The sequence below is a fragment of the Macaca fascicularis genome, chromosome 11, assembly GCF_037993035.2.
Source record: "Macaca fascicularis isolate 582-1 chromosome 11, T2T-MFA8v1.1".
NCBI lineage: Eukaryota > Metazoa > Chordata > Mammalia > Primates > Cercopithecidae > Macaca > Macaca fascicularis.
In genome coordinates this window covers 122,195,073-122,206,569 of record NC_088385.1, presented here as the reverse complement: position 1 = coordinate 122,206,569, position 11,497 = coordinate 122,195,073, and the positions used below count along the sequence as shown (strand labels likewise).

The 11,497-nt window shown below is 45.7% G+C and overlaps 1 long non-coding RNA gene across 1 annotated transcript; it reads right to left on the bottom strand.

The window, feature by feature from the left end:
- Window positions 1-1,000: 1,000 nt before the first annotated feature.
- On the bottom strand, window positions 1,001-4,871 carry LOC135966121 (uncharacterized). Its single transcript, XR_010579224.1, has 2 exons — window positions 4,742-4,871; window positions 1,001-2,184 (listed from the first exon to the last, which is right to left on the bottom strand). It is a non-coding gene; the product is annotated as an uncharacterized lncRNA (long non-coding RNA).
- Window positions 4,872-11,497: the final 6,626 nt, after the last annotated feature.

The window sequence follows — 11,497 nt, the reverse complement described above, 5'->3', positions numbered from 1 at the left end:
CAGCCCCCGGCATGATCTTGTTTGGGTATGTCCTGCAAGCTCAGAATGATTGTATGTTTCTAAATCTTGGAATAAAAATCAAAGGAATAATAATATTTATCTCAAGTGCTTTGCAATATGTCATAGTCTGTTGTATGTCTTTGCATTTATTACAGCTCATTTAATCTTTACTACGGAGAAAATACTACAGTTTAATTTATAGATGAGAAAACTGAAGCTTCTGGAATAGGAGTCTCAAATTCAGCGCTATTGACATTTGGGGCTGGGTCACTCTTGGTTGTGGGGGCTTTCTTATACATTGTAGGATGTTGAGAAGCTTCTATGGCCTCTGCCCACTACATACCAGTGGTACCCTCATCCCCAAGTTTGAACAACCAAAAATGTCTCCAGTCAAATGTTGCCTGGAGAGCAAAATCGTCACTGGTTAACAATCTCTATTCTAGGATGGTTAAGTAAGTCATCAAAGATTATATAGCTACTGACTAGTTTAGCTGGAATTCAAACCCAGGGAGTCTTCCCCAGAGACTCCCTCCTAACCAGCTTCTCCATATGAGAAGTTCTCCAGCACTATGAGGGTGGTACAGCTGTGCTAAGAGACAGTGGCCATGCCTTCTAGAGAGTTCTCATGTGGGAATATCAGTGTTTCAGAGAAACAAGGAAAGGATTTGTAGAATGAGGCCCTATTTCTACCATGATGGTAGGGAACACTAACTTTGTACCTGTTTATACCAAATGTTAAACCCCCTGATATGGTTTGGCTGTGTCCCCACCCAAATCTCATCTTAAATTCCCACATTTTGTGGGAGGGACCCGGTGGGAGGTAATTGAACCATGGGGGCAGGTCGTTGCCATGCTGTTCTCACAATAGTAAGTCTCATCCCTGCACAAGCTCTCTTGTTGCCTGCTGCCATACATGTAAGATGTGACTTGCTCCTCCTTGCCTTCTACCATGATTGTGAGGCCTTGCCAGTCACATAGAACTGTGAGTCCATTAAACCTCTTTCCTGTGTAAATTACCCAGTCTCAGGTATGTCTTTATTAGCAGTATGAAAACAGATTAATACACCCCCCAAAACCAGAATTCCATTCTTCTCATAAATAGACATATCACAAAAATAATTGCATCCAATTTGTATTATTAATTCAAATTTGTCTAAATTTGTCTATTAAAAACACTGTGAGAATGTGGGGTTCTTTTTGGATAATATCCTCAGTTTTCTCTCTTTTCCCACAAGGCCAGATTTACTGAAAGGAAACCCGGCTCTTTATAGAAAGTTTGTTGATTCCTGTTGATTGCACAAAACAGACAACTGTGGAAACAATCTTCAAGTCCACCGATAGGGCTGTTTTATGAAGAGAAGCAATTGGTTGGCTTTGGTGGTTGAACACAGACCTTAGAGCCAGATAGTCTGTTCAAACCCCTGCCATGCCACTTACTGACTGTGTGACCTTGGGCAAGTTACTTAACCTCCCTGTGCCTTGGTTTTTGTATTTGTAAAATTTAAAAAGAAAAGAATACACCTTCACAAACTACTGAGGGTTCATCCATATAAATAAATACCAGAGTAAAGCTCTCAGAACATTATCTGGCTGATAGGAAGTGCTATGTAAATATCAGCTATTATTATGACTGTTGTTACTAGCTTCACCCTCCTCATGGTTACAGTCTTTGGAAAATCCCAGTTCAGGCTACTGTTGCGCAGTGCTGAGCCATGTGGTCTCCCTGCGGTCCTTTTTCATGCTTCTTTGTGGAATTCACCTTTTCCACTCCTCGTTCCCAACACATGGTTTTGGTTTTTCTTTCCTCCTACAATTTTTATCATCTTCCTGGAGGTGGCCAGATCTAGGAGTGAGAAATGGTAAGTATTTGATTGCATTTGAGGAAGGAATGCCCCTGAGCTGGACCTTCTCCTGGCTCCCAAAGCATTCATGAATACTCAACTTATTTTTAACAGGTTTCTTCAGAAATACAAAAAGTATAAAAAGTATTTATAGCCCATCTTCATGTGGCCTACCCCTCTAACCTTCTTGGAGTCATCCCATTTTCTCTTGCTCATCAGAAGGTCCTGGGGTCTGACCCTTTCCTTTTATCCCCAGGGGCTTTCTTAGGAAAAATCTTGGGCAGACCTCTCCCACGGTCATCTGGAGGACTGGGGTCTGGACCACAGAGTCGGGTGTTTAGGTCTGGAAACATCAGAGAAACAAAAAAGTGGAATTACTTAAAGACATATTAGCATTTAGGAATGCTTACTAAGTACCAAATGTTGCATGCAATACTTTGCATGTATTTTTTATTTTAAGTTCCGGGATACATGTGCAGGATGTGCAGGCTTGATACATAGTAAATGTGTGCCATGGTGGCTTGCTGCGCCTAAGTATTAAGCCTATCATGCAGTAGCTATTTTTCCTGATGCTCTTCCTCCCCCACCCCCTCCCCCAGCAGGCCCCAGTGTGTGTTGTTCCCCTCCCTGTGTCCATGTGTTCTCGTTGTTCAGCTCCCACTTATTAAGTGAGAACATCTTTGCATGCATTTTCTCATTTAAATTCCAGCTGCCTAATGGGTAGGTTCTGTTACTATCACAATTTTAGGTGAAGAAACTGAGGTTCAGAGGGGTTAAGTCATTTGCCCAGGCATCATATCAGGAAATGGGCAGAGTAGATCTTTCTGGCTTTAATGCCTATATATAAACTGACATATATTGATTTGACATATAATAAGCCACAGGTGAACCTAGGTAAACGTGAAACTACATGTAACTATCTGATTTGTATAATTTTTATAATTATTTTGAAATTAAACAATTTTAAAAGTTAACTTTTTAAAACAGATAGTAATTGAACTTCTACTGTGTGCCAAAAATGGTCATAAACCCTGGCCTCATGGAACTTTCATCTCATACAGAGGTTGCCAAACTACAGCTCAGGGGCCAGAGCACCTCCCTCTATGTCTGGGGTACTAGGATGGACAGAGGGTCAAACTGATGGCTCACTGCTGATCATCTTCTGTAGCAGGAGATGTGTATTTCTCTGTGCTTGGCTTTCCTTTATTGCCATGGTGCTCCAATTCACTGGCCTGCTGTCTGTTTTGCAAGTAATGCATTTTAGAACACAGCCACACCCCCTTATTTGTGTATTGCCTGTGGCTGCTTCCACGTTACAATGGCAGAGTTGAGCACATGTGACAGAGACCCTATGACCCACCAAAGCTGAGAATACTTACCAATGTGCAGGAGGTATATAACTTAGTAGGGCATTTGACTGCAGGGAACAATTGTTGTCCCCCTTATATCAGTCTGTGAGAGCTGCTGTAACAAAGTACTGTAGATGGTGTCAGGGTGGGGGCTTAAACAACAGAAATGTATCTTCTGAAAGCTTTGGAGTAGAAGTTGGGGATCAAGGTGTGGGCAGGGTTGGTTCTTTTTGAAGCTCCTCTCCTTGGCTTGCAGTGGTGACTTCTCCCTGTTTGCATATCATCTTCCCTCTGTAGGTGTCTGTGTCCAGATTTCTTTATTTTATATGGACATCAATCCTATTGGACTAGGGCCCATATTAATGACTTTGTTTGAACTTAATTACCCGTTTAAAGATCCTGTTTCCATACATTCAGTGATTACATTCAGTGGTGCTGGTAGCCAGGGCTTCAATGTATGAATTTGAGGGAGATGCTATTCAGTTCATGACGCCCCTGATATAGTGAGAATGAGGACGACTAAAAAATGGCCTAAATACGGCTCATGAGAGAGATGCACGAAGTGCTGTGGTAGAGAATAGGAAGATGTATCAGGCTTCTCAGTGGAGGTGACATTTTAATGGGCTCTTAGTATAAATTCATGTTTACCAAGCAGCAAATGTGACTGGACATCCGACAGCAGCATGCACCACATTTAGAAGGCTTGGGGCACGTAGAAAACCGACCACAGACAGAACTACTACACAATGGGGTTCAGAGGGTTAGTGCAGCAAAAGTATCCTGAATCTAGAGGTTGAGAAGATGTTGCCCTTTTTTTATCCTGTGTCCAGGCTATAAATTGCCATCCTGTGAACTGAGGACCAAGGGGAGGACCATAGGGAACTGTCTGTCAGGAAGTCGATGCCTTCAGAGTAGCGAGTCCAAGAGAACCGGTGAGAAGAGGCAGGTCTGAGAATAAGGAAGTCAGAATTTCTCCGCTGGCCACTGTTCCATCAGACAGAGCCTTGAATCTCAGCCACCTCTAGCTTATGGGATTCCCATTATCCACCCTGGATGTTGAATGGTTCTGGCAGCCTGCACGGCCGGGAGCACAGATCCAGGGAAGCTACAGAGAAGAGTTGGTCTTGCCAAAAGAGCTGCTTCCTCTTGCTTCTAGGTCCCATTAGACCATCCAACCAGCATCCTCACATAGAAGACAAACAGTGACTTCTCCCCCAGTTCTTCCCACCTGCCCTCCCGGAAGCCTGGTCATTAAGAGACTGCTCACATCACAGCTCTGCTTGAAGCCTTCACCAGCCCAAGGGGCTTGGGTGTTTCTTTTTTCTGAGGGGATTTCTTCCCTCACTTCCTCTTTCCCCTGCTTCCTACCCCCTAAATGCTAGCATTGGCTCAGTAACATGACTGTAATATTCCGAGGCCAGACCCTTTTCTGGAGCAAAATCGGCCAAGGATTTTGTTGGCTAAGTGGGGAACATATTTCATTCCTAGTTCAGAAACACCAGCTTAGGCCTGACAACCAATTGGATTCTGTGCGGGGAAATCATGCCTCACCTGATGGATGTGATCAAACACACACTGGCCATGAGAGTATCTCTTTCTGCCATTTGGGGATTAAGGTTTTCTACAGCTCCTTCATTCACAGCGTCTCCATATCATCTGGAGACGGCACTGCTCCATAAATCAGGCTGTGGAGGACAGTCAAGGTCATGAATCTCCTTCAACTTCACCCTGTGACCCCCTTCCCAACCACCACCATCTGGGGCTGTGCTCATACGGCTCTCCGGCAGTGACCCTGGAAGGGAGCATCCCAGGGGACCCCACTCCAGAGGCAGTGAACTCATCCTTCCCTCCTGCTCCCCAGCTCTGGTGCTGTCTTAGCCAGTGGTGGGGAGAACAGGGGACTGGTATTTATTGAGCACCTACTTAGTGCTGGGCACAGAGTCAGGTGCTATGCATGTGTTCTAACAGCCCTGCAAGATAGGTGCTGCTCTCATTCTCCTTTTACAGACATAGAACCCAGATTGAGAAAGCTTGAGTAACAATGCTGGAGCTGGCCTTGGCATCCCAAAGGCCATGACTTCACAAATTAGTCCCTTCCCTTCCCTTCTCTTCCCCCTCCTCCCTTCCCTTACCTTCCCCACCTTTCCTCTCTCCCTTCCTCTCCCTCTCTCCCTTCCTCTCCCTGCCCTTCTTTCTTCTCCTTTCCTTTCCCTTCTTCTCCCTCCCTTTCTCCCTCTCCCTCCTTCCCTTCCTATCCCTTCCCTTCCCTCCCCTCCCCTGTCTTCCCCTCCCTTCCCTCCCTCCCTTTTTCTCCCTCCTTCCCTTCCTCTCTTTCTCCTTCGTTCTTCTCCCTTACCTTCCCTTCCCTCCCTCTCCCCACTCTCCTCCCCTCCCCTCCCTTCCCCTCCCTCCTTCCCTCCCTCTCTCCCTCTCTTCCTCTCCCTCTCTTTCTTTCTTCTCCCTCCCTTCCCCATCCCTCCTTTTCCCTTCCCTTCCCCCTCCCCTCCCCCTCCCTTCCCTACCCTTCCCTTCCCCCTCCCCTCCCCCTCCCTTCCCTCCCCTCCCTTCCCCTCCCTTCCCCTCCCCTTCCCTTCCCTAGCGGCCTGATTGCTGAGTGCCTGCCATGTTTCAGAAACTACAGTCGGAAATGAGGCCACCTAATGAGAACCAATCCAGCATAGCCTTTACCCACATGGAGCCCACACTACAGTGAAGGTCCATTCCTTCTTGTGGATTTCTATGAGATTTTGATTCCCTAAGACCTGACACATGGTTTGGATATAAAACTAATACTCATGATCATGGTAATGCAGATAGTAACAGTAATAAAATTAATGAGAGGGAGGAGGCTATTCCTCACTGGCAAAATGAAAATAACACCTACTACATTGAATTTTAAATGCTCATTTAAAAATCTCTGGACACATTTGCCTTATAATCAATGTTAAGTCCCTTGTACACTTGTTATGGAGCTCTAATAAGTTCGCTGTCTGCAAAATGCTTAGTATCCACTCTCTAGGCGTTATTATTTTGTCAGTTGACTTTTGGGAGCTGAGGTCTTCCTAGGTCCTGGGAATGTCAGAGGGTCCTGAGCACTTTAATTTCTCATTCTTCTCTTCCAACATGGCTCAACATAGACTCTGTGCCTTTCCAGCCTAATCTGGGTGACTCCCGCATCACTCTCTGGCCTGGCTGATGTCAGAGGCCCCTAAACTGCTTTCCCAGAAAGAGAGGCAGTGACCCCCGGAATCTGCCACACCAAAAGGCCACTGATCTGGGAGAGCAGAGCTCCAATCCTGACCCTCCATGTGATCTTGGGCAAGTCACATAGTGTCCATCAGAGTCAGATGTGACTTTAGCAGTGATTCTAATCTGGCCATTGATTTCTGGGTCTGAACTTTATTGAGACTAATAGGATTAGATAAGACTGACATTTGGGGATCATGAACTTGACTTTCAAGTCAGGGAGTGAGGTGGGAATTCTAGACACATTAATAAGTTCATAGGAGGGAATCTTTAGAGGAAGGGGGGCTGCTGTGGATTCTGAAGGGACCAAGGAGAATTTGGTGCACACCTGTGTAAACCACAGGGCTCCTAGGAGCTGAGCCCCAAGCAAGATGCTAAGAAGGCGGGGACCTTGGCAAGAAGGCCTGGCAAGAAGCGAAGGGTATACTCAAGTCAGGAAAATGTTGGGAGAATTTAAGGAAGAGTCTAACTGCAAAGATTGGGAAGGGTGTGGGGAAAATAGCAATGAGTGTGGCAGAACCTCACCAGGGAGCTGGTAAGGAGGGGAGAAGGCTGTACACACCTGAGAGGGCAAAGAGGAGGGAGTGGGGGCTCAACCTGGAGTTGGATTGCTGTGCAATAGGGTCACCTGGAGGGAGCTGTGAGCTTTGGTGGAGGGACCAAAGTCAGTGATGATGCCACAAGAAGGGAGTAGGGGGACCAAATGCATCAACCTTTCTCTCCTTCCTCCACCCTCTCTCTGACTTCCCAGTGCTCTCATTGGCCAAATCCAGCCGGAAGCCAGGAGGTACAGAAGACCACTGATGCAGTTTTCCTGGTTACATTTCTCAGGGCAGAATGCTGAGTGGAGAAAGGGGAATAGAGGCTGTGCTGGGGAAAACAGAAGACATATTATACAAATAACCCCTCTCTGATTCTCAACATCCACCTTTCACCAATGAAGAGGTGGTTTCGTTCCTTCATCCAAGTAGCAGAACCCTTCCTTCACAAACGGTGGTGTGTAAAAGATCAACATCTGGTTGGGTGTGGTGGCTCATGCCTGTCATCCAGTACTTTGGGAGGTCGAGGCACGAGGATCAGTTGAGCCCAGGAGTTTGAAACCAGCCTGGGCAACATAGCAAGTCTCTACAGATAAAAAGAAAAGAAATAAATTAGCCGGTTGTAATGGCATGCACCTGTGGTGCCAGGTACTTGGGAGGCTGAGGAGGGAGGATTGCTTGACCCCGGGAGGTCGAGGCTGCAGTGAGCGATGATTGCACCACTGCATTCCAGCCTGGATGACAGAGTGAGACCCTTTGTCAAAAAACTCTCAAAAAGAATAAATCAAAAACAAAAACCAACAATCAAAAAAGAGCAACATCCAGAACATGAAAGAGTTAGTCCGTGCTGCTTCCAACGGGGGTGGCAGGCCATGCTCCCCACCTTCCCAGCATCTCCCTTGGAGCTCAGGTCCCTAGAGCCCCGGAGTTCACACGGGTGTGCACTAAATACTCCTCGGTCCCGTCAGGATCCACGGCAGTCCCCCTTTCTCCAAAGATTTCATCCTCTGAACTTACTAATGTGTCTGGAATTCCCACCTCACTCCCTGACTTGAAAGTCAAGTTCATGATGCCCAACTGTTAGTCTCATCTAGTCCTATTAGTCTCAATAAAGTTTTGACCCAGAAATCAATGGCCAGGTTAGGCTTGTGTTTGACAAAATCAGCACCAAAGAGACATCTGAAATGTCACTCTGAGCTGGAAACAGCAGTTACTTCTTGACTTCTGGATCTCTCTCTTCTATCTTCTTTCCTCTATTTCTCTTTGGCCTTTAAGATTGTGTTATTTCTCTGTGTGTTTCTCTCTCTCTCTCTCTCTCTCTCTCTCTCTCTCTCTCTCTCTCTCTCTCTCTCTCTCTCTTTCTCTCTGTGTGTCTCTGTCCTCTCCTCTCACTCTCTCCTCTGTGTGTCTTCAGAACGGACTATACAAACATTTGCATTAGAACTCACATCCTCCTCCTCTGTCTGCCATATGACGAGTGATTGCTGGTTTCAACTGTCCTGGGCATTTTAATCTTATGGTAAAGAGCATGAACTTTGGCAGCAGAGTGGCTCTATTGTAAGATACAAGTAAGATAATGCATGTAAAATATTTGACACAACTCCTGGCAAGTAGTAAGTACTCAAAGCAATTTTTGTTGTTACTTTCCTAAGTGTAATATATACTTCGTCTCTAGGGTCTCATGCCCCAGTTGCTACTGAATTCTCAAATCTGGAGTTCCCAGGCACTGGATTTTTCCACCAAGATAAATAAATGAATACAATGAAGAAATGACTGAAGACTTACTATATGCTAGATACAGGAACACAAAGGCCAGAAAACAAAAGACATGATTTCAGTCTTCTCACAATACTCTAGGGAAGGAGATGGACACCATCCAGGATGCAAAAAATTGCTGTGAGAACAAACACAGAGGAGAGAGTAATTTTTCTTCTTCCTGGGAGAATCAGAGAAGCTTCACAGAATGGATGTTAGGGTGTTAGGTCTTAAGGGTGACTAAGAGTTTGAAACTTTCAGGATAGACACAAGAACATTCCAGACAGGGAAACAGCACCTATTTGGCAAAGGAACCTGCTGACACAGCACATACAGATCGGCCTTCCAGGGCCCCAAAGTGGGTGGAGAAGGGTGGAGCATGATCTGAGAGCATCATGTGTTCATGCACTCAAAAACCATTTTTTTTTAAACGACGCCTACGTACCAGGCACTATTGCAGGTGTCAGATGTAGATGAAGCCACTGACCTATCTGAAATAACACCCTACCTTCCTGCACCTTACATTTGAGTTAGCAGAGCAACGTTTACAGTTGGATGGTGTAGCAAGCAGAACGATAGCACCAAATGATTCCACATTCGAATCCCTGGAATCTTAGAACATGTTAGGTTACAGGGTGTATTCGTTCATTCTAACGCTCTAATAAAGACATACCTGAGACAGGGTAATTTATAAAGGAAAGAGGTCTAAAGAACTCACAGTTCTACATGGCTGGGGAGGCCTCAGAATCACGGTGGAAGACAAAGGAAGAGCAAAGGGACTTCTCACATGGTGATGGGCAAGAGAATGTGTGCAAGGAACTCCCGTTTATAAAACCATCACATCTCTTGAGACATATTCACTATCATGAGAACCGTATGTGGGAAGCTGACTCATGATTCAACTATCTCCACCTGGCCCCATCCTGACATGGGAATTATTACAATTTAAGGTGAGATTTGGGTGCAGACACAGCCAAACCATATCACATGGCAAAGACATATTGAGGTTGCGAATGGATTTAAGCTTTCTAAGCAGCTGACCTGAAAATGGGAGGAGATTTTTCTGGATTCTCTGGGTGGGCCTAATGTAATCACAAGGGTACTTAAAAGTAGAAGAAGGAGGCAGAAAAAGAGTTCAGAGGAAATGCGACCTCAGAGGAATGCCTGGAGAGATGCAAGGTTGCTGGCTTTGAAGGTGGAGTAAGATGGAGCCGAGTGTGTGACTTCTAGAAGTCGGAAAGGGTCAGGGAGTGCATCTCCTCTAGAACCTCCAGAAGAAAAGCAGCCCTGGTGACACCATGATTTTACTCCACTGAGACCCATGTTGGACTTCCAAACTACAGAACTGTAAGAAAATAAATGTGTGTTGTGTAAGCTGCTAAACTTGTGGTAGCTCGTTATGGCAGCAAGAGAAAACTAACGCAGGTGATGATAAAAGAAAAATGGTTGGAAAAACAAGGTCAAAAAGGGAGCCAGACAGGTATGCATGCTCTAAGCAGAGAAATAATTCAACATTCAATATGGTGGTCAGGAAAGGCCTCTCCAAAAGATGATATGTGAACAAAGACCTGAAGAAAGCAGTGTGGAAAGCCGTGCTGATACCTGTATGAAGAGTCTTCATGACTCCTAAGACTCAATATCTGGAGGAGCAGAGTACAAGGGCCTGGAGGTGGGAGTTTGTCTGATCTGTGCAAGGAACAGCAGAGAATCCTGATGGGGTGGGAACAGAGGATGCCAGAGTGCTGATGGGGCATCCAGATTGGGGAGGACTTTGATTTTCACTTTGGTTCCCATGGACATCATTGGAAGGCTTTGTGCAGATGAAAGAGACATGCTGCGACTTATCTATCAACAGAACTGCTCTGGCTATTGTATTGAAAGTAGACTGGAGTAGAGAGTACCAGTTGAGGCTATTGCAATAACACAGACAAGAAATGAGAGTGGCTTGCACTGAATCAGAGCAGAAGAGGTGATAACAAGTGACAAGAGTCATGCGGACATTGGTATGATCCCCACATAGAAGTTCAGGAGGGAAGGAATAGGGGTTGAGACTTGATGAGAAAAGGCAGCTTAAATTCTTTATGATCTGGACAACTGAGCTAATCACAAAACTTCCCTCAATTTCTTTTCATGGTTGACTCAACCCTTCTCACCTCTCCCTAAACCTGCATAGATTTGCAACCTGGAACCTTTCTCAAGGTCTTCGAGGTCGGCTCCCTGCTGGGGACAAGGGTGCTTCACACAACAGCAATTGGAGTCCACATGGGTTGAACAGGGGCGGCTCAGTCATGTCTTTATTGAGCTGCTCCCTGTTGTTACCATGTGCAGAGGCTCATTTATTTATAACTCTCTGGTCAGCATCTTCCGAAAGACTCATTACTGTCTGCGCCCTACACTATGGGGAGTTGCATCAAGGAAATGCATTAAGGAGAATCAGCAGGAGGCAAGGGTACCACTGGTCAGGCTCCCTACCTCTCAATTATTTATTGCTCATAATTTCCAGCAAATCGCTGGCTGTTTATTGGTGATCATCCATTATTGAAGTACTTCCTAGGGCCGGGGCCAGGTTTTCGGGAGCTAGAGCTGGGGCGTACTCTCGAAAGCTGTTAGACAACCCCTAGAGAGTATGGGGTCTCCAGAGTGGTTGGTCATCCAGGGAGGATACGGCTTTTAATTGTTGGCTTTTGTGGGAGCCTGGGATTGGTCAAGATCCAGGCTGTGGTTTACCATCAGTAATTGACAGTTTTAGGAGTGTGTGTGTGTGTGT